Below are 21192 nucleotides of genomic sequence, written 5' to 3'. Positions count from 1 at the left end.
TTTGGATTTTGACAAGCATCCATGCTTGTCAGATTACTTGTCAGTTACTAAAAGAATAGGAACAGAACGGCTGCCGTCTCTCCCCTATACAGTCTGCAGCTCTAATGCTAGTGAGCTGCTGTGTCTCACTTGGGTCTGTACTTCTGGACAGTGGTGAACAAGTGGGGAGCAATGCGAATGGTCTGCCCACGTGCGGAGGAGTATTTCATCAGTGGCATTGTTTGGAATTGCCAGTACACTAACAACAAAGCATACCAACTTTTAGTGGGTTTTATTATTGTTTAAATTCTCCATTCCCCCAACTCCATGGCACTGTTCCCAGATTCTCACTGATAGCTTTTCCCTCCCCAAGCAGTGACCTATGTGAGGTCTGATTTTTCAATTTGCAGATGTCCGGCTTTTTGCTATTTGCTAATTCTTCTTTAGGTCATTACCTTGATCAACAGCATACTTCAGAGCAGTGATTCTAGAACATTCACGGAACACTGAGATTCCTCATGACCCTGTCAGGGGGTCCTCAAGGTAAAAAATATCCTTAGATTAATACTAAGACTATCATTTGCCATTTCACCACGTTGACATTTGCACTAATGGTGCAAAAGCGATGGTGGCTAAAGCCACTGGCACCTTAGCAGAAATCAAGGCAGTGGCACCAATCTTTCCTAGTGTTACTTGTGTTGCATACCAAAGTAGGATGATTGTCTCAGGAAGAGTGCTTGTGCAACTGTTGAGCTGTGAGTTGAACTAGCTGCTTGTTTCACAAAACACCATTTTTTTACTTGAAAGAATGAGTGACAGAAGACTGTAGGGAAGGTTTATGCTTCAAAGGAAAACCCTGCGTTGTGTATAGCACATACTTAGCTGGTTAGGATTGTATGGAGCTATTTTGCAACTCTGTAAGTTGTAGTTAACTGATAGCAATGCGAAATAATTCTTTTCTATAGATATGCAAATTACTTGTGTCTGGTGGAGGGATACCCCATCCCCCTCTATGAAAAAGCCAGTTCTGTGCCATGTGCGCATTCATTTCAACATTCTTTTATTCATTATAAATTTGTGCTTCTTTAGCTTCTCCTTTGAACTGGTTCAAACATCTGCTTGATTCTCTCATCATGATTTAAATAAAATCTTTAACATGTGGTCGTTTTTTATCTGTATGAGAGTTACAGTTTTACCTTTTTAAAAAATTATCTTTTAACAAAAAACTATAGTTACTCCAGCTTAGGTATGTGGCAGAAAATTTCTCAAAAATAATTGAAATTAGCCTGTCAAGGAAAACACTGACAGTATTTGTTATCAAAGATCAAATTCAAGCTTTCAAGGAAAAATTAGAATATCTTCCACTATTAACTTGACAGCTTCCTAACACTTAAAGACTTACCTCCTGAGACTGGCAGTGATGTTAATGAATGTGATCTTGTATAGTGAAATGTGACAACATTTGGAAGGTCTGCATAGCTCAGTGAGCCAGTATTTTCCGAATGACCAATGCATGATGTTAAAGAATCATGCATAGGTAAAAAAGAAATCCATTCAAAGTGCATGAAAGCTGATAGAATTTAATATAACAGAGTTCCCTGATATGGTTTCAGATTCTACATGCAACTAATCTTTAAGAAACTAACAGTTGCTGAGTTTTGATGTAGTTGATTATCAAAGAAGAAAATTCACAATTATCTGAAGTCTATAAAGTATTCCTTCCTATTCCAACTATATATCTGTGTGAGACTGTATTTTCTTCATATACTTCAATCCAAACAACTCATTACAATAGATTGAATGCAGAAACAGATATGAGAACCTAGCTGCTCTCTATCAAGCCAGACATCAAAGAAATTTGCGTGAATGTAAAGCAATGCCACTCTTCTCATTACATTTTTTTTTGTTTTGGAAAATAGTTATATTTCATGAAAATATGTAATTAATGTTAAAATGTAATGAGGTTATTATTGTTATTTTTAAATAGACTAATAAATAGTTTTGAAAACCCATATAAACAAAGGCTCTTTGGGAATCTTCAGTAACTTTTAAGTGTGGAAAAGGATCCTGACACCAAAATGTTTGAGAACCACTGCACAAGGAAAGATTGTTAAATGTGAATAGGTTAAGTTGTCAGTTTATGTCAGAAGAAGATGGGGTATGGAAAGAAGTGGTCCTATAGATTAAGATGAAGTTGGATTTCCTCTTGCATTATGCACAAGTCTTCTGGGGGGAAACTGGTCTAGTTCTGGCTTTGCCATTAATAATAATAGTATTAGTTATATTGGGAGCCCCTATTGTATGCTAAATATACTACATGGATTACTTCATTTATTCCTACAACAACCTTAAAAGGTAGGCCTTATTATTATTATTGTCATTGTAATTATTGTTATTCTTAAGTAAACCCAGGTTCAAAGAAGTTAAGTGACTTGCCCAGAATCTAACAGCCATGATGCAGACCCTGCTCTGTCCTGTTCCACAGCCAGTGGACTTAACCAGGAGTCCCTGTCATCTCCTGATTCTGAGTGAGCATGGCCAAGTCCTGGGTCTTGGTTTCCTCATCTGTAAAACAAATGAGGTTAGACAGAGCTTCACCCACCTTGGGTCAGGTCCTCAGCTCTGTGCAGAACACGTAGCATATTCTCCTGACTTCAAGAGACTCCCAGTCCAGGTGATCCCTAACGTCTGTTCAAACTGCCTGATTCTGTACTTTTCACCGCCCATATTCTTTTTGCTGTCGCTGTGAGTCCTGGGGTTTGAATGGCTTTGTGGTTGGAAGTGAAGAAGTCCAAGCAGAGGGTGAAGAGGCTGCCAGTTCAACAGTGTGGAGTGGCAAGATATTAATCCAGTAGTTAATTCATCTTGCCACTGAATCCTAGGGGCCTGAAACCAGAAACCTAAGCATGAAGCTTCCACTGCTGGAGGATTTTATCCCCCCCACCAATTCAGGAATTGCTTTCAGCCAACATTACCTCTGCTTTCTGAGCACAAGCCAGGCTATTGTGCTGGAAATAATCTGCGTTAGTCTTATTGGAGTGGCTTGTGTTGCCATAGTTACTGTTTGGGTTCTGTGCACCTAAAATTTCAAGGATTTATCAGGAAAAAAAGAGTTTGCTGATTTTTCTCTTTGGAACATCAGATTGGAGAAAAAACGGATTTTTTTTCCTATTAAATGTCTTTTCTGGGTGGGTGCTGTCATACCCGGCATTGCAGAGTTACGGTTAACTCTGCAGTAGTGAAAAGCAGGCTTGGCCATGGCCTTGAAAAATGGACTTGTCAGCATCATGCTGAGGACCCACAATCACTGCCTGATGGTGCATGGAAAGGCAGGTTGTCATTGCTGGTTGTGCAGCTCAGGAAATTGCACGAGACAGCTGGTTATTTATGACAGAGAAACACAGAGCTTCTTAGTAGGTTTCCCAGTTGCTGCCACTCTATAAACAGTCACTTTCCACCCAGCACTGAGGCTGGGTCAGAAGTTTTCATGGAGGTGGGAAGGGGAGCGGGGCATGAAATGGTGTGGGCAAAGAGAGCCAACCTGCTGCTCCACACACGTGAGCAACTGGAAGTGCGCTACATGGAGACTCTGCTTTTGTAGTAGTGATGTCTGTGCTGCCTGTTTGCTTGTCTAGTTTGCAGACTGCGTCAGCCCACAGTTGAGTCCAGAAATAGTCCCCTTTGCCTGGTCGCCATGAGCCAAACTGGTCTTTATGTGGCTGTTTCCTAGGAGCCCAAAGCTATGCCACATGGCTGGAAGCTGTGTTTACAAGCTTTTCATCTGCCTTCCTTAACTTGTGGTTGCTATGGTTTCCTTCGCCTGCTGGGCCTGGCCTTTTTAGGGGGACAGGCTGTCCACTCAACCGAAAGCCAGGGGCACAGCTCTGCCAGCATTGGCCTTTTGGCCACAATCCCAACCACATCTCATCACCTGCCCATTCTGAGCCCTAAACCTCACCCCTGGTGGGGCTGACCTTGACTTTTGCCCCAGCACCAGTCCAGTGTGGGTTCCACCACCTTACTGCCTATCCTGGGACTTTCCATTGGCCTCATCAGGGCACTGATTTTGTTCTCATCAGACTGATTTCTCAGTAGCTTGGATGTTACTTCGTAGAGCCCTGTCTTCCTCTACAATCATCGCAATCTCCTACTTATATGCACGGCTCGTTTAAACCTCATGACAGCTCCATGAGGTGGCCATTGCATCCCCTGTAACAGACATCTGTTGCTGCTGGCCCAGCATCCATTCCCCGCTTTCCAGGCAATAGCATTTTGTCTTTTGGGGTACCGCTCCCTTTTCCCCATTCTCAGCTCTAGTGGGGCTCATCCCACCACTCTTATTCCAGGGCCTGGCCAATCAGAATATTCTTATCTCCTAGCTTCAATGGTTGGTCCAGGGATTCATCACGTGATCCAAGCCAGGTCAGTGAGAATTAATTACAGAACTTGCACAAGAAAGAAGTTTTTTTGCTCTTGTTTAGGGTATTAGATGTAATCTTGATGTGCTGGTATGGGGGGCCTACAACTTAGGAAGAATGAAACAATGCAGAGAATAGAATTAAGAGGTTAAGAGAGAACCTGTGACTTGGTGACATTGTGTGCCTCAGCTGTAAACCAAATACTTGAGTCAGAAAAAACTCCCTTTTTATGCAAATGCCTGTTTGAGTTGGGTTTTCTGTCACTTCCAAGTGACAGAGTCTGATATATCCCTATTCAAGAGGACATCGAGGCTCAGAGAAGTGAAATAACCTGTCCAGGATACCCAGCTACTGCAGTGTGACCCCATTTCTCTTGACTCCAAACACTGTCTCTTCCACTATCCCATACTGACTTTGAATAGTAGTCTTACATTTGTGATACATTTCACAACATGCAGAGTACTTTCACATGACTTATACCACACACCAATTTACTGCTCCCAGCACAGGGCTAATTATTTTTATTGTTATAAACACAGTACTATCATTCCCATTTTCTAGATGAGGGTATTGAAGACTGGTTGCGTGTGCACTTAGTGAGTGACTAAGTGGGGCTGCTTACTTTAACTCTGGTTTAATATTCATTCCACCTCTCTCCATCACTCCCTGAATTGCCCCAGCTGCTGGCCTCTTGTCTCCTTCTTTTCCCCAAGGAGCCTTGACCACTCTTTGGAGGTAGTTGCCTTTGGAGGAGGTCTGACATGATGGCAGGGGCATGGGGTCTGGGAGTCAAACAGATCCACGTTTAGGTCTTGCTTCTACCACTTACTGACTCTGTAACCATGGGCAAGTTACTCACTTTATTCTGAACTCTAGTTTCCTCTTTTGTAAAACCTATGAGTCAGGGAGAATACTACTTACTTTACAAGATTTTTGTGAGGATTAAATGAAGCCAATGCATGTGAGCAGTAATAATAATAATATCAACAATGAACGTGAATTGAGCATTTACTATATTATTTAATATTATTATCTCTATATTCCAAATGAGAAAACCGAGGTACAGAAAGGTCAAGTGACTTGCCCAAGGTCACATATCTTATGAGTGGCAGAGCAGCATTCAACCCAAACATGCTGGTTAAGAACTCTTAATCACAGCACTCAGCAGAGTAAGTGTTTAAATAACAGAATTACTCTGTATCCTACTCCTATTTCTCTGAAAAGTTCAGTATCCGGTTTCAGGAAAGAACCGAAGCAGTGGATCTAGGGTGGAAGAGGGCCATGTCTGGTAGACAGATCAGAGTAGACTGGAGGCTATACCAGGGAGGTAATAACGGTCAGAGCACCTACATGGATCAGAGACGAGGAAGACAGGTGGGGCCTGGATGCCAATAAAGGAGGGCCCAGGAAGACATGTGGGCTTAGGAACTAGAGACCCACAGAGCCAGAGAAAGCACACTAGGAGACGCCGTAGTGACCCAGAAGGCTCTTTATTTCAGGCTGAGAGCTTTGCTGTGGTTTCTGTTAAGCCAGGAACCCACTGAAGAGTAGTTGACCGGGGCCCTGCAGGAGAAGGGGTTAGGATTAGGTGGAACTGCAGCTTCTGGCAGGCATCTGTATCTTGACATTGACTGAGGCTTGATAGTGATAATCTCAACTCATTCACTCAATATATCTTTGTAACCCAATGGAAAAAAGTCTTATTTTCCTAGCAGTAGATTCTTTCCTCGCTTAGGACTGCCCGTCCTTCCTCATTTCAGGAAACGTATGTAGGTGGGTGAACACTTTGATCAGCTGCTTGGGGTGGGGGTGAAGATGAGTTCCTAAGCATTAAGCTTGAAGAACAATATGTAGATGGTTCTGCTCCATTAACTAACCACCAGGCTCATATTTGGTTGAGTGGGTTGGTACTTTAAGGCTGAGAACCGAATAGATTTGGGACAATAGAGCATAGTTTTTAGAGGCTGAGAAAAAGGAAGAGGAAGAGAAGGAGCAAAAATGAACTAACTGCAGGGGAGAAGACTTTGAGGGAAAAGAAGAAAAATATTTAAAGGAACTTTTATGAAATCTCGTCACACTATGTGCAGTGTAAACTTTCCTTTCTGTCTCCCCAACAATTCTTTGGTAAAATAGACATTGCTTATTAATGTGTTGCGGTGTTTAATTTCTTTTGAGAATACATTGAAATGCTGAGTCCCCATTCAAGGTGGGCATATGATGAACAAAACTTGCCCACTGGGATCTTGCCACATCTGGGACACATATTTTTGGAGCACCTACTATGTGCCAGGTATAGTGCCAGGCACTGAGGTTAAAAAAACTAGACATGGTCTTGGCTCCTAAGAGGTGTACAGTCTTTCGGAAGAGGATGTATGGAAACAGATTCGGTGGAAGACTTTAATCTGGGAGGCTGAACATCAGAGTTGTTCTAAAAGGATATTGAATGTGGTCTTTCACTTACAGACAGACATATGGACCAATGGAATAAAGAGCCCAGAGACAAACCCTCATATATATGGTCAAATGATTTTCAGCTAGGGTTTGAATACCATTCAATGGGGAAAGGACAGTGTTTTCAACAAAGAGTTTTGGGAAAACTGGATATTGACTTGCAAATGAATGAAATTGGACCCTTATTTTATACCATATGAAAAAAAAACACCTCAAAATGGATTCGAGACCTAAATATAAGAGCTAAAACTATAAAACTCTTAGAAGAAAACATAGGGGAAAAGTTTCATGACATTGAATTTGGCAGTGATTTCTTGGATATGACATCAAAAGCATAGGCAACAACAGAAAAATAGATAAATTGGACTACATCAAAATTTAAAACTTATGTGCAACAAAGGCCACAGAGTGAAAAGGCAATGAACAGAATGGGAAAAATATTTGCAAATCATCTATCTGATAAAGGGTTAATATCCAGAATACATAAAGAACTCCTACAACTCAACAACAGCATTAAAAACAACCTCATTAAAAAATTGACATAGCCTAGGGATAAGACAGGAATAAAGACGCAGACGTAGAGAAAGGACGTGAGGATACGGGGAGGGGGAAGGGTAAGCTGGGATGAAGTGAGAGAGTGACATGGACACACATACTACCAAATGTAAAATAGATAGCTGGTGGGAAGCAACCACATAGCACAGGGAGATCAGCTCAGTGCTTTGTGACCACCTAGAGGGGTGGGATAGGGAAGGTGGGAGGGAGATGCAAGAGGGAGGGGATATGGGGATATGTATACATACAGCTGATTCACTTTGTTATACAGCAGAAACTAACACACCATTGTAAAGCAATTATACTCCAATAAAGATATTAAAAAAAAATGGACATAGGACATTTCTCCAAAGAAGAAAAATAAATGGCCAGTAAGCTCATGAACAGATGCTGAACATCACAAATCACTAGAGAAATGCAGATTAAAACCATGGTAAGGTATCTCTTCATACCCATTAAGACGACTACTATCAAAACAGAAAATAACAAGTGTTAGTGGGAATGGGGAGAAATTGGAACCCTTGTACACTGTTAATGGAAATGTAGAATGGTACAGCCACTGTGGAAAACAGTATGGCAGTTCCTTAAAAGAGTAAAGATAGAATTACCATATGATCCAGCAATTTTACTTCTGGATATATACACACAAGAACTGAAAGCAGGGATTTGAACAAATATTTATACAACAATGTTCATAGCAGCATTAATCACAATAGCCAAAATGTGGAAACAACTCAAATGTCCATCAATGGATGAATGGATAAACAAAATGTGGTCTATACAAACAATGAAATATTATTTAGGCTTAAAAAAGGAATGAAATTCTGACACATGCTACTACATGGATGAACCTTGAGGACATTATGCTAAGTGAAACCTTCTAGTCACAAAAGGGCAAATACTGTATGATTCCACTTATATGAGAGACCTAGAACAGTCAAAATCAGAGGCAGAAAGTAGAATGAAGGTTTCCAGGAGCTGGGGAGTGGGTACAGGATTTCAGTTTGGGGTGATGAAAATGTTCCTGAGATAGATGGTGGTGGTAGCACAGCAATGTGAATATACTTAATGTGACTGAACTGTACACTTAAAAATGGTTAAGGTGATAAACCTTATGTGTATTTTACTGCAGTCAAAAAAGTTTTCTTAAGTAAAAAAAAAAAAAGTTATCACTCACTCAAAAATCACACCACTGTAAAGACTGACAACATTTTGTACTGTGAAGAGATGATGTGATTTGGTGGACTGTGAATGACTGGTGATGGCTGCCCAGAGGTAGATTGTCATAGACAATGGCCATGGCATTGCAATGGACTTGTGGCTACAGAAATTGTGACAGTTTTTGAACATTCATCTGCTGTGGCAGGTAAAAATGACTTTAGTTTGATCATTGTCAAGCTAAACAAATTTTGGCATTAAGTTATCGAAACTCCAGAACTATTGTAATGTCAGAATGGAGCAGGTCTAAGACCTTCCATGCAAATGATCTTCTGCTGTGATTGCAATATGAGAAGCACCATGAAAGAGATAGGTGTATAGTACCTATTTGTTCACGCAGTCTTTTTTTTTTTTAAGATTTATTTATTATTTATTTATTTAATTTAGTTTTGGCTGTGTCGGGTCTTAGTTGCGGCATGTGGGATCTTTGTTGAGGCATGCGGGATCTTTCGTTGTGGTGCTCAGGCTCTTTGTTGCGGTGCACAAGCTTCTCTCTAGTTGTGGTGCACTGGCTCCAGGGCTCATGGGCTCTGTAGTTTGCAGCACGCAGGCTCTCTAGTTGAGGCATGCAAGCTCAGTAGTTGTGGCATGTGGGCTTAGTTTCCCCATGGCATGTGGGATCTTTAATCCCCTGACCAGAGATCGAACCCGAGTCCCCTGCATTGTAAGGCGGATTCTTTACCACTGGACCACCAGGGAAGTCCCTGTTCACTCAGCCTTGAGATATTTCCTGTGGACTTCATATGTTCCAGGAGACAGGACAGAGGTGTACATTCCTAATTTTTCTCTCCATCCTCTGCCATTCTGTGCTTTCTTCTTTTGGCATCGTGCTTTGGCTGTAGGGTTCATTTTGCCTTGTTAGCCAGGCTGATGTGATGGAAATTCAGCCTACAAAATGGTACCTTTTGTTCAATGGGGAAAGCAATTGTCCCAAGCTTTCAGAAGTTTATGTGTAGGTTTACGGAACTGCTCTCAGCAACAACACCTCTGAGGGAGTGAGGGCAGCAGAATCAATCCCTGGGAATCTCTGAAGCTGGAATGATCCTTCAGAGTTGTCCAAAGTGTGGCGGGACCACCTATGCCACAGTCATTGATGCAAGTGTCTGAGGAGGGGGCATAATGTGGAGTGAGTGGTGTCCTTGGCTGAGGTCAAGGCCTGAGGGGAGTTGTAACTGGGAGCCCTCAACAGCCAGCACTCCTGGGCACTTGGGGAGTGAGTGCCTCAGTCCTGATGGGGATCTGGTGGCACAGCAGACTCACAGGCACTGTATGGATACTCTGCTTTGGTCCTCAGGAATTCCTGGTGGAAGATTTAGGCCATTTCCTGGAAAGGTAGCACACAGTACCAGCAGCATGAACAAAACAAGAGTTGAGTTCTTGTTAACTTTTTAAAAATCTCTTGCTCAAACAATATTAAAAAAGCAAAAATAGAAATAAAATTTTAAACCCCTGCCTTCCTTCTGAATTACTTGTTTTCACTTGCTGTGCTATTATCTGGTCAGATTAGCCTTATGCACATACCAGTTTTATATAGTTAAGATTATAGGTATTATGTATATGTGTATATATGATGTATTATATGTGTATAAACAACACTATATTTTCCTTACTATAGTTTTTTTTTAGTGTTTTTTAAATGAGTTAAATTTCATACAGAGAAATGTACAGATCTTATTATACAATTAGACTAGTTTTGATAAATGTATACACCTGAGTAACTACCACCCCAGTCAAGGAAACATTTCCATCACTCTGAAAAGTTCCTGGTGACCTCACCTGGTCAGTTTCCACCCCCATAGGCAACTCCTGTTCTGATTTATTAAAAAAAATTTTTTTCCAGTTCTATTGAGATATAATTGACATATAGCACTGTATAACTTTAAGGTATATAGCATAGTGACTTGACTTACATATGTTGTGAAATGATTGCTGCAAGTTTAGTTATCTATCATCTCATACAGATACAAAAAAAAGAAAAAAAAATTTTCCCTTGTGATGAGAACTCTTAGGATTTACTCTCTTAACTTTCAGATATACTCTGCAGCCGCGTTAACTATAGTCATCAATGTTGTACCTTACATCCCCAGTACTTATTTATCTTATAAGTGGAAGTTTGTACCTTTTGACCACCTTCCTCCAATCCCCCCATCTCACCCCCTGTATCTCTGGTAACCACAAATCTGATCTCTTTTTCCTGAGTTTGGTTTTGTTATTGTTGTTTTTAGATTCCACAAGATTTCTTTCTTTTTTATGGCCGATATTTCAATTTATGTAAATACCACAACTTCTTTATCCATTCTTTTTTGTTTTTTAATTTGTTTTTGGCTGTTGAGTCTTTGCTGCTGCATGCGGGCTTTCTGTAGTTGTGGCGAGTGGGGGCTACTTTTTGTTGTTGTGGTGTGTGGGCTTCTCATTGCGATGGCTTTTCTTGTTGCGGAGCATGTGTTCTAGGGGCACAGGCTTCAGTAGTTGCAGCATGTAGGCTCAGTAGTCGTGGTGTGCGGGCTCTAGGGCACAGGCTCAGTAGTCGTGGCTCACGGCCTTAGTTTCTCTGAGGCATGTGGGATCTTCCCAGACCAGGGTTGGAACCTGTGTCCCCTGCATTGGCAGGCAGATTCTTAACCACTGTGCCACCAGGGAAGTCCCTTATCCATTCTACCTATTCGGCACTCAGGTTGTTTCCAGATCTTGGCTACTGTAAATAATGCTGCTAGGAAAAGTGAGGGCATGGGAGCAGATATCTTTTTGACATAGTGTTTTTGTTTCCATCAGATACATTCCTAGAAGTGGAATTACTGTATCATATGCTAGTTCTATTTTTAATTATTTTAAAATTTAGTTTATTTATTTATCTTTGGCTGCGCTGGGTCTTCGTTGTTGCATGTGGGCTTTCTCAAGTTGCTACGAGCAGGGGCTACTCTTCATTGTGGTGTGTGGGCTTCTTGTTGCGGAAGCTTCTCTTGTTGCGGAGCACGGGCTCTAGGCATGCGGGCTTCAGTAGTTGTGGCTTGCAGGCTCTAGACCACAGGCTCAGTAGTTGTGGTGCACGGCCTTAGCTGCTCCGCGTCATGTGGGATCTTCCCGGACCAGGGCTGGAACCCGTGTCCCCAGCATTGGCAGGCGGTTTCTTAACCACTGCACCACCAGGGAAGCCCTATTTTTAATTTTTTGAGGAACCTCCATACTGTTTTCCATAGTGGCTGTACCAATTTACATTCCCACCAACAGTGCACAAGGGTTTCCTTTCCTCTACACCCTGGCCAGAAATTTGTTATCTCTTATCTTTTTTTTTTTTTCAGTACGCGCGCCTCTCACTGTTGTGGCCTCTCCCGTTACGGAGTGCAGGCTCAGTGGCCATGGCTCACAGGCCTAGCTGCTCCGCCGCATGTGGGATCTTCCCGGACCGGGGCACGAACCCGTGTCCCCTGCATCGGCAGACGGACTCTCAACCACTGCGCCACCAAGGAAGCCCATCTTATCTTTTTTATAATAGTCATTCTAACAGGCATGAGGTGGTATCTCAGTGTGGTTTTGATTTGCGTTTCTGTAATGATTAAAGATGTTGAGAGCGTTTTTCATATACCTGTTGGCCATTTGTATATCTTCTCTGGAGAAATGTCTATTCAGGTCCTTTTCCCAGTTTTAATTGGATTATTTGGTTTTTTGCTATTGAGTTTTGTGAGTTCTTCATATATTTTGGATATTAACACCTTATCAGAGAGGTGATTTGCAAATATTTTCATCCATTCTGTTGGTTGCCTTTTCATTTTTTTTAAAAAATAAATTTATTTATTTTATTTATTTAGTTTTGGCTGCATTGGGTCTTTGTTGCTGTGCATGGGCTTTCTCTAGTTGTGGCGAGCAGGGGCTACTCTTCGTTGCGGTGCATGGGCTTCTCATTGCAGTGGCTTTTCTTGTTGCGGAGCAGGGGCTCTAGGCACACAGGCTTCATTAGTTGTGGCACATGGGCTCAGTAGTTGTGGCACATGGGCTCTAGAGCGCAGGCTCAGTAGTTGTGGCACACGGACTTAGTTGTTCCGCCGCATGTGGGATCTTCTCAGACCAGGGCTCAAACCTGTGTCCCCTGGATTGGCAGGCGGATTCTTAACCACTGCGCCACCAGGGAAGCCCTGGCTTTTCATTTTGTTGATGGTTTCCTTTGTTGTGCAGAAGCATTTTTTAGTCCTCTTATTTATTTTTTACTTTGTTGATTGTACTTTAGGTGTCATAGCCTGAAAATCATGGCCAAGACTCTGATTTTTATCATCATGGGTTAGTTTTGTCTGCTTTTGAATTTTACATAAAAGGAAGCCTAGAGGATTCACTCTTTTGATACAAACATATTTTAAAAATCGACTTTTCCCTGTTCTTTATACTAATGTATTTTTCTGGATGTGAAAAGTATATCTTTTTATTATCAACATTTGAAAATATAGAATAATATTATGCAGCATTAAAAATTATTGTCCTTAGATCCACTCTCCATAGGTAACCGCTGAATCTTGGCATATTTCCTTACAGCGATGGTTTTCAAAGTCTAGTCTCCAGGCTAACAACATCAGAGAACTTGTTAGAAATGCAAAATTTCTAGCCTCATCCCAGGCTTCTGAGTCAGAAACTTTGCAGGTAGCGCCCAGCAGTGTGTTTAAGGAAGTCCTCCAGGTGTCTCTGATACATGAGTATTTGAGAACCATTTCCTTATAATGTTTTTCTCTTTCTTTCCTTTCTTTCTTAGATGAGATCATGCTGTGCTAACATTTTTACGTTCTACCTTTTCATGTAACAATTTATTGGAAACATTACTATGTCATGACAGTTAATGAGTTAACTTATCCAGACTAAGAAAAATTTGTATGGTATGTAAGTATAGTAATGAAGCTAAATGTGGCCTGTTTTGGCTTTTGCCTTCTCTTGGGATATCTACTTCCCAACTCGACCGCATTTGTGGGCAGCTTCCTTTACTGACTCTCATCACCATTTAGCATGATGGTGCTGGAAATGTGTTTGGGTGGAATGATTCCAGTTGAACTTGGGAAGATTTACAGACAGACCTCGTCTGGTGTAGGTCTGGTGAGTAACAATTTCATCCAGGCAAATGATGCAGAGGACTGACACTTGTCGTTCCCAAATAAGAGTTGGTCTTCTGAAGTCTAGGTGGGCAGACACAGACATGCCAATGACAGAGGACACATCTTGAAGGAAAGGTAGCTAAGTGGCTCTGTTGGGGACACTGTCTGGGTCCTTGGTTATAGTTGAACAATAACCCTCCCTCTTGCCTCATGAGCCAGCCCTACTAAGGAGCACTATGTCCAGTGGGAGACTCCAGACTGGCAGGCCTTATCCTCAGTTGTCCTGAGTATATCCCTCCATATAAAGGCTTTATAGTCATCTTACAAGAAATTATCTTTAAAGAAATGACCTTGAGGACTCAGATTGGGAAAGTAACTTACCCAAGGTCACATAGTTGGGGTGTGTTGGCAATGCTGTGATTCCCATCTAAATCACCTAACTCCAGATTCTGCCTGCTTTCCGCTCTTGGTGCTGCCTTCTAGAGAGTATATGGTCCTTTTCCTATGCCTGGTGGACAGGGCATCAGGAAAGGGGGCAGTGTCAGACTGTTTCAGGGCATTAGGTACCTATATTGACACTTCTGGGGAAAGTGATAGAAGAAAACATGAAAGGCAAAGTGAGTGGGTTTTGGAACTATGTTGATTTGATTTAGAGTCAGAGATAAGGCACTTATGGGTTGTGTGACTGTATCAGTTATCTGTAGCTGAGTAACAAATTATCCCCCAAAATGTGGCATAAGACACACACATTGGGCTTCCCTGGTGGCGCAGTGGTTGAGAGTCCGCCTGCCGATGCAGGGGACACGGGTTCGTGCCCTGGTCTGGGAAGATCCCATATGCCGCGGAGCGGCTGGGCCCGTGAGCCATGGCCGCTGAGCCTGCGCGTCCGGAGCCTGTGCTCCGCAACGGGAGAGGCCACAACAGTGAGAGGCCCGCGCACCACAAAAAAAAAAACAACAAAAAACACACACATTTATTATCTCACAGTTTCTGTGGATCAATAATCCAGGTTTGGTTTCCCTGGGTCCTCTGCTTCAGGAGCTCTCATGAGGCTGCAGTTGAGGTGTCAGTTGGTGCTGAGGTCTCATATGAAGACTCAACTGGGGAAAGGTCTTATATTAATCAACTCGGGCTGCCATAACAAAGTACCACAGACTGGGTTGCTTAAACAGCAGACATTCACAGTTCCAGAGCCTGGAAGTCTGAGGTCAGGGGGCCAGGTGGGCTCTGGTGAGAGCTCTGTTCCTGGCTTGCAGACAGCCACCTTCTTGCTGTGTCCTCACATGGTGGAGGGAGAGAGAGCAAGATCTCTGGTCTCTTATAAGGATACTAGTCCCTTCATGAGGGCCCTACACTCACGAGCTCATCTAAATCTAATTTACCTTCCAAAGGTCCCATCTCCAGACACTAGCACTTTGGGGGTTAGGGCCTCAGCGTATGGATTTTGGGGGAACACACTTGAGTCCATAACAGATCCACTCCTAAGCTTGTGTGGTTGTTGGTAGGACTCAGTTCCTTATGGGTTGCTGGACTAAGGGCCTCAGTTCCTTGCTGCCTGTCAGTTAGAGGTCACCCTCTGTTACTTCCACATGGGCCTCTCCAACAAGGCAGATGACTTAACTTCTCTGAATCATCCCCCTTTTTACCCTATGAAATGGGAACAGTTATAGCTCTTCGAGAGTTGCTGTGATAATTCATTGACATAATGTAGAAAATAGCTTTGCACAGAGGCTGGCATCTTGTTGGGGCTTCCTAAATGGTAACTTTTATTACTGTTATTATAATTTTTTGAGCATCTGATACTCTAGAGCCTGGCCATTGTCCAGATTGCATATGAGGATATGTCCCCTGTCTCCTGCTATAACAGAGTCTTCCCCAGGTTAAGGACAGTTTCTAAACCACAGAGAAAATGCAGTTTATTTCCTGAAGCATCTCAGACCACTGGACTGGCAGTTCTCAGAGATGTGCCATGAAGTATACAGTAGTCATACCTTTTTTTGTCCCTCCATGTCAGCCTCTTAGAGCAGGCCCAAGAGTTTCCTTTCACACCCCTAGAGAAACCAGACCCCTTACAGCATCCACTGCCCGTGCATGACATGGATTCTCCAGGAAGTTCAACTTGAGCCACCTTCACGTAGTCCACCTCAGTTTATCCTGTCTCTTAAACCATTGTCTGTTCTCGGTCTCATATTTGGTACTGTCTCAAAGCATAGTGTCTGCTCCTTTCCCATCCAGTCCTGGCACAGTTAACAAGGTGAAGCAGTGCTTTCCAGAGGCCTTGGAAGCCATATCTTTCTCAGTGATCATTTGGGGCTATTACAGGGGGAAGTATGACTTTGTCTTATTGCCACGGGATCATGTAGATGTCCTAATCCTCACTCTGCAGAAATAAGACCAGACTGAATGTCTGTTCTGAATTATCTTTCTGCCTAAATGGAGCCCAGGAGGGACCCTAACTTGCAAAAAATATATTATTCAGCTGAATGCTGATTTCATTTCCTAAAAGAGATTGGGTCCAAATAAGACTTTAATTGAATTCAGCCTCTTGACCTGACACTGACTTGGTTCTCCCTCCCAGTGCCTTCCAACATTAGACAAGGGAGGAGGAGGAGAAATAGACAAATAAAGAGATTCACATGGATTTATAGGCCGAACCACTTCCACATTCCTTAAAGCCGGAATGGCTGTATAAGAAACAGCTGCAGTATTTACTGGGGCCTCATGAGGCCTCATTACCATCCCACCTCCTCACAGCGGGTGTTCAGCTCCAAATGGAGTGCAGTGGAGGGAGTAATTGACTCTGCTGCTCTGGCACCTGGTGTTTCTGCCAAATGCCTGAGGTCCCTGCAGCAAAGAAACCGCCTGTCCTGAGCTGGGTGGAGGGAAGCCTCAGGGCCTCTAGAGAGAGGTGGAGAGCAGAGCCAAGAGGAGGTCAGAAGGGATTTCATTGTTCACTTGTTCATATCTTTGTCCATTCACTCAAGAATTTTTTATTGAGCACCTACTAAATGTCGGGTACTGTTTAGGCACAGGAGACATAGTGAGACATGGTCCCTGCCTTCTGAGAGCTTATACTCTAGAGCCGCTCTGTCCAATACAGTAACCATGAAATTTAAATATAAACTCATTAAAACAAAATCAAATTGAAAATTCAGTTATTCAGGCACATGTGCACATTTCAAGTGCTCATAGGCTAATGGTCATTGTATCGATCAGTACAGGTAAAGAACATTTCTGCCACTGCAGAAAGGTCCATCAGACCCACTGGAATAGAGTGGGTGGGGTGCAGAGGGTCATTAAGTGAACAATCATATAGGTAAATAAGGTAACGTCAGATGTAGTGACACTATGAAGAAAACAAAACGGGAATGGGCTAGAGTTGCCTTTTGAGTAGGGTGGTTTGGGTGGGCTTCTCTGAGAATTATTGAAGTGTCCACTGAGCCCCTGTATGCCTTGACACACGGGCCAAGGTCCTGGAGGGAGCTGGGTGACCCTGGAGGGAGCTGGGTGAACAGCAAGTCCTTGGAGCATTCCAGAAGTGTAAGAAAGCTGCTGTGGCTTGGAGTAGGGAGCCAGAGGGGGAGCAGTATGGGGTCAGGGGCAAGGCAGAGGCCCAGTTGCATGGGTCATGGGGAAGAGTGTGATGGGAGGCTATTGCAGGGTATTTAGAGGGACGCATCAGGATCTGATTTATATGTTACAAGCTCACTCTGGCTTCTGGGTTGATCATGGATTGTAAGGAGGCTAGACTGGAGGCAGAGGGACCAGGAAGGAGGCTATTAAGGTAGCTAACCCCAGAAGGGTAGCTCTGTAGGAGATAATTCCTCATCTGAAAGTATGGGTACAATAATAGTACCCAGAGTATGCTGTCACTGATGCAAGGATACAGTGAAGCAACATTTGTGAAGGACCCAGTCTTCAGAGCACCGCAGTACGTGGCATTATCTTGTCTAACTCCCTTTATAGCTCGCCTAGATGATGCTAACAGCCTCTCCTCTGCTTTCTAGTTCCTCGTCTTGCCTATTCTAGCCCAGTTTCCTCACTGTCAGTGGAGTCACCTTTTCGGAAAGGCCAATCTGTTGAGGTCAGTTCCCTTCAGAGGCTCCCGACTGAACCTCAGCTAAACTTGAAACTTGTTAACATGGCTTAGGAGGCTCTTCACACTGTGGCCCACGTTCCTCTCCGGGATCATATCCTTCAGGCTCCACCTTGAGCTCAGACTCCACCTACACTGATCATCACCATTTAGCTCATGCCACTCCACATGCCCAAAACACTTTCCCTCTCTGTCTTGGACTTGCTGTCTTCAGCTCTCTCTCTTTCTAGGCTCAGCTTAGAAATTTCCACCTCTGAGAAGTCATCTCTGGCTCTCCAAGTGTAGGTCAGGTGCATTTACCATGAGAGCCCATGGAACTCTGTATTTTTTCCTCATGTTTAGCTATAATTGCTTGTTTACCTGTCTTCTCAATTAAACTAAGATCCCCATGTCAGTTGGGATTATGTCCATCTGGTCTGTGATTGTGTCTAGCTCTTTGTATGCTTAGCTCATATGAAATGTTTAAGATATATTTGTTGAATGAGTAAGTGTATGAGTTAATAAAAATTTTCAATTCATATCCCTTAGTGTAGCTGCTTTCCTTCTCTTTATCCTTCTTTTTCCCATTATTATTATTATTTTGAATCAGCCATTCTTCAGGCTTCCTAACCTGAGTGTCTTAGCTCAGGCTACCGTAACAAAATACCATACTGAGTGGCTTAAACAATAGATATTTATGTTCTCCTAGTTCTGGAGGCTGGAGGGCCAAGGTTAGGTGTGAGCATGGTCTGGTTTTCATTAGGACCTTCTCCTGGCTTGCAGACAGCTACCTTCTTGATGTGTTTTCACACACAGGAGGGGTTTGGGGGAAGAGAGAGTGAGAGAGACTGAGAGAGAGAGAGTGTTGCCGAGAGAGCTCTCTGGTGTCTCTTCTTGTAAGGCACTAATCCCATCGTGAGGCCCCACCCTCATGACCTCATCTAACCTTAAGTATCTCCCAAAGGCCCCACTTTCAAATACCATCACAGTGGGGGTTAGGGCTTCAACATTTGAATTTGGAGGATGTTACAAACATTCAGTTTATAACTCTAAGACGAGGTGAGGATTTGACACGGGTTCCCTACTTCCTACCCTGGAATCCACTGACAGCTGATGGCCTGCATGATGTATTCAATAGTAGTTAGATGACCTAGGTTTAGAGCCCAGCTCCAGCATTTATGAATTGTAACACCCTGATCAAGTCACATCATCTCTTTCTTCTCCCAGTACTCAATAGAGAGTATTTAAGATGGTCAGGACACACTTGTTAACCACATATACAGGCTCAGTGGGTACTTCAATAATTCCTCACATCAACAGCATAAGACCTCTCATTTATTATCTCATTTAATCCTCTCAAGAACCCTAAGAATTCATATTGTTTTCCCATTGCAGAGATGAGAAGACTGAGTCTCTGGGAGTCCCCAGTAGTCCCTTTGTCCTGATCCTGGAATATTGTCCTTCTGCTTTTGTTTCATGGCCTCCTGTTTCACTCCTCACGCCCTGTCCGATCTTGAGGACTTGTGACCTGGGCAGGCATCTGTTGGTCTGCAGTCTCTGGCCTGAGTCCTTGTAGGTTGGTGCTGTGGTCTGAATGTTTGTGTCTCCCCCAAATTCACATGTTGGAATCCTAACACCAAATGTGATGGCATTAGGAGGTGGGATTTTTGGGAGGTGATTAGGTCATGAGGGTGGAGCCCTAAGAAATGGGATTAGTGCCCTTATATTAGAGACCTGAGAGAGCTCCCTAGTTCCTTCTGCCTACTGAGGATACATGAGAAGTCTGACTTGGAAGAGGGCCCTCAGGCAACCATGCTGGCACCCTCATCTCAAACTTCCAGTCTCCAGAACTGTGAGAAATAAATGTTTGTTGTTTATCAGCCACCCAGTCTGTGGTGTTTTGTTATAGTGCCTGAACAGACTAAGACTTTGTGCTACCTGACCAAGCACCTGTGACTATGCATTGCTGTGATTTTCCCCATAACTTAGAATTAAAAAACTTTAAAAGGTATAAGTTCTCTAGTGTGGACTTTCATAGGGTCAGTATATCAAACCCAATTCTTCCCCTTTCAAGTTTTGAACCAGCTGAGAAGTAGATAAAGGAGAAAGGCAGAGGGTTATCTTGTTATTTATGTAACAAGCACATATATGACTTACTAGGTGCCAGCCAGCAACTTGCCCATGGTCACACAGCTAGTAGGTGGTAGAACCAGGCTTCCAACCCAGCTCCAGAAACTTGTTATTCTACTTCTTAAATCGTAAGCTTTGTTCATGATAAAGCTACAGTGGAGGACAGGGATTAGGTGCATGTCCAAAATGGCGAATTAACTCTCTATTCCTGAATTAGACTCTCCCAGCTGGTTGTGGCCCCCATAGGTGTCTCCACTATGGAGGAGCTAGCCCTGCTTCTCCTACTGCAAGTTTGGTACTTCCTATAAGCAGGCAGACCTGAAAAGAGAAGATTAAGGGGGTGAGTTCAGTGTCTCCTTCCAAATTTACCAATCTGCTAAGTCACTTTTCCTCCTCTAGGGAGGAGTAAGTGAGAGATGGGGAGAATGGCCAAAGTGTTCACTGAACTAAGGTCTCTTCAGGTGGAATAAATGTTCCCCCGAACCCCATGGAGGCTGTGGACCAAATGCCTCATCATCCTTGGAAGTGAGCAAACTCTGCTGGCAATGAGTCAAGGGCTCAAGTGTTCTCAAGTCCTTCTTTCTGTTCTTCCAGAATTAGGATTCTGAGGCCTAGCTGTGAATCACTGTTCCTGTGACTGCCTAGCCTTTGGATGGACAAGAGGACAGCTGGGCTGCATATCAGGAACTGCTCTTCTTAAAAAGCCAGAGGACTTCTGTAGCATCACCTAGCAGCCCTCCTCAGGCTTAGTGACAGGTCCTGATTGTTAAGAGACTGATTAAGTCTCCCCTTTTCTTTTTTCTTTTTTCTTTTTTTTTTTGTGGTACGCAGGCCTCTCACTGTTGTGGCCCCTCCCGTTGCAGAGCACAGGCTCCGGACGTGCAGGCTCCGCAGCCATGGCTCACGGGCCCAGCCGCTCCGTGGCATGCGGGATCTTCCTGGACCGGGGCATGAACCCGTGTCCCCTGCATCGGCAGGCGGACTCCCAACCACTGCGCCACCAGGGAAGCCCTCCCCTTTTCTTAACAGAGCCAAGTGGGCATGTGCCTGAGGCTTGAGGGTTCCTGTGTGTATCTCAGTGTCTCTCGTAGGGTCTGGTGCCTATATGGGTGGGGAAAGAACATCGGATGTGGGATCAGGTGTCCTGGTTTCTTGCCTGGCTCCCATTTATTAGCCATGGGAGGTTGAGAAAGTCCTTCAGCCTCCCTGTGCCTTCATTTCCTCATCTGTAAAATGGGAGTGATATTACCTATCTCAAAGGGCTGTGTGAGGATCAAGATAATGGATGAGAATGTGC

The sequence above is a fragment of the Stenella coeruleoalba genome (genome assembly GCF_951394435.1).
Source record: "Stenella coeruleoalba genome assembly, chromosome: 10".
NCBI lineage: Eukaryota > Metazoa > Chordata > Mammalia > Artiodactyla > Delphinidae > Stenella > Stenella coeruleoalba.
Note: the sequence above shows the minus strand (reverse complement) of the source record.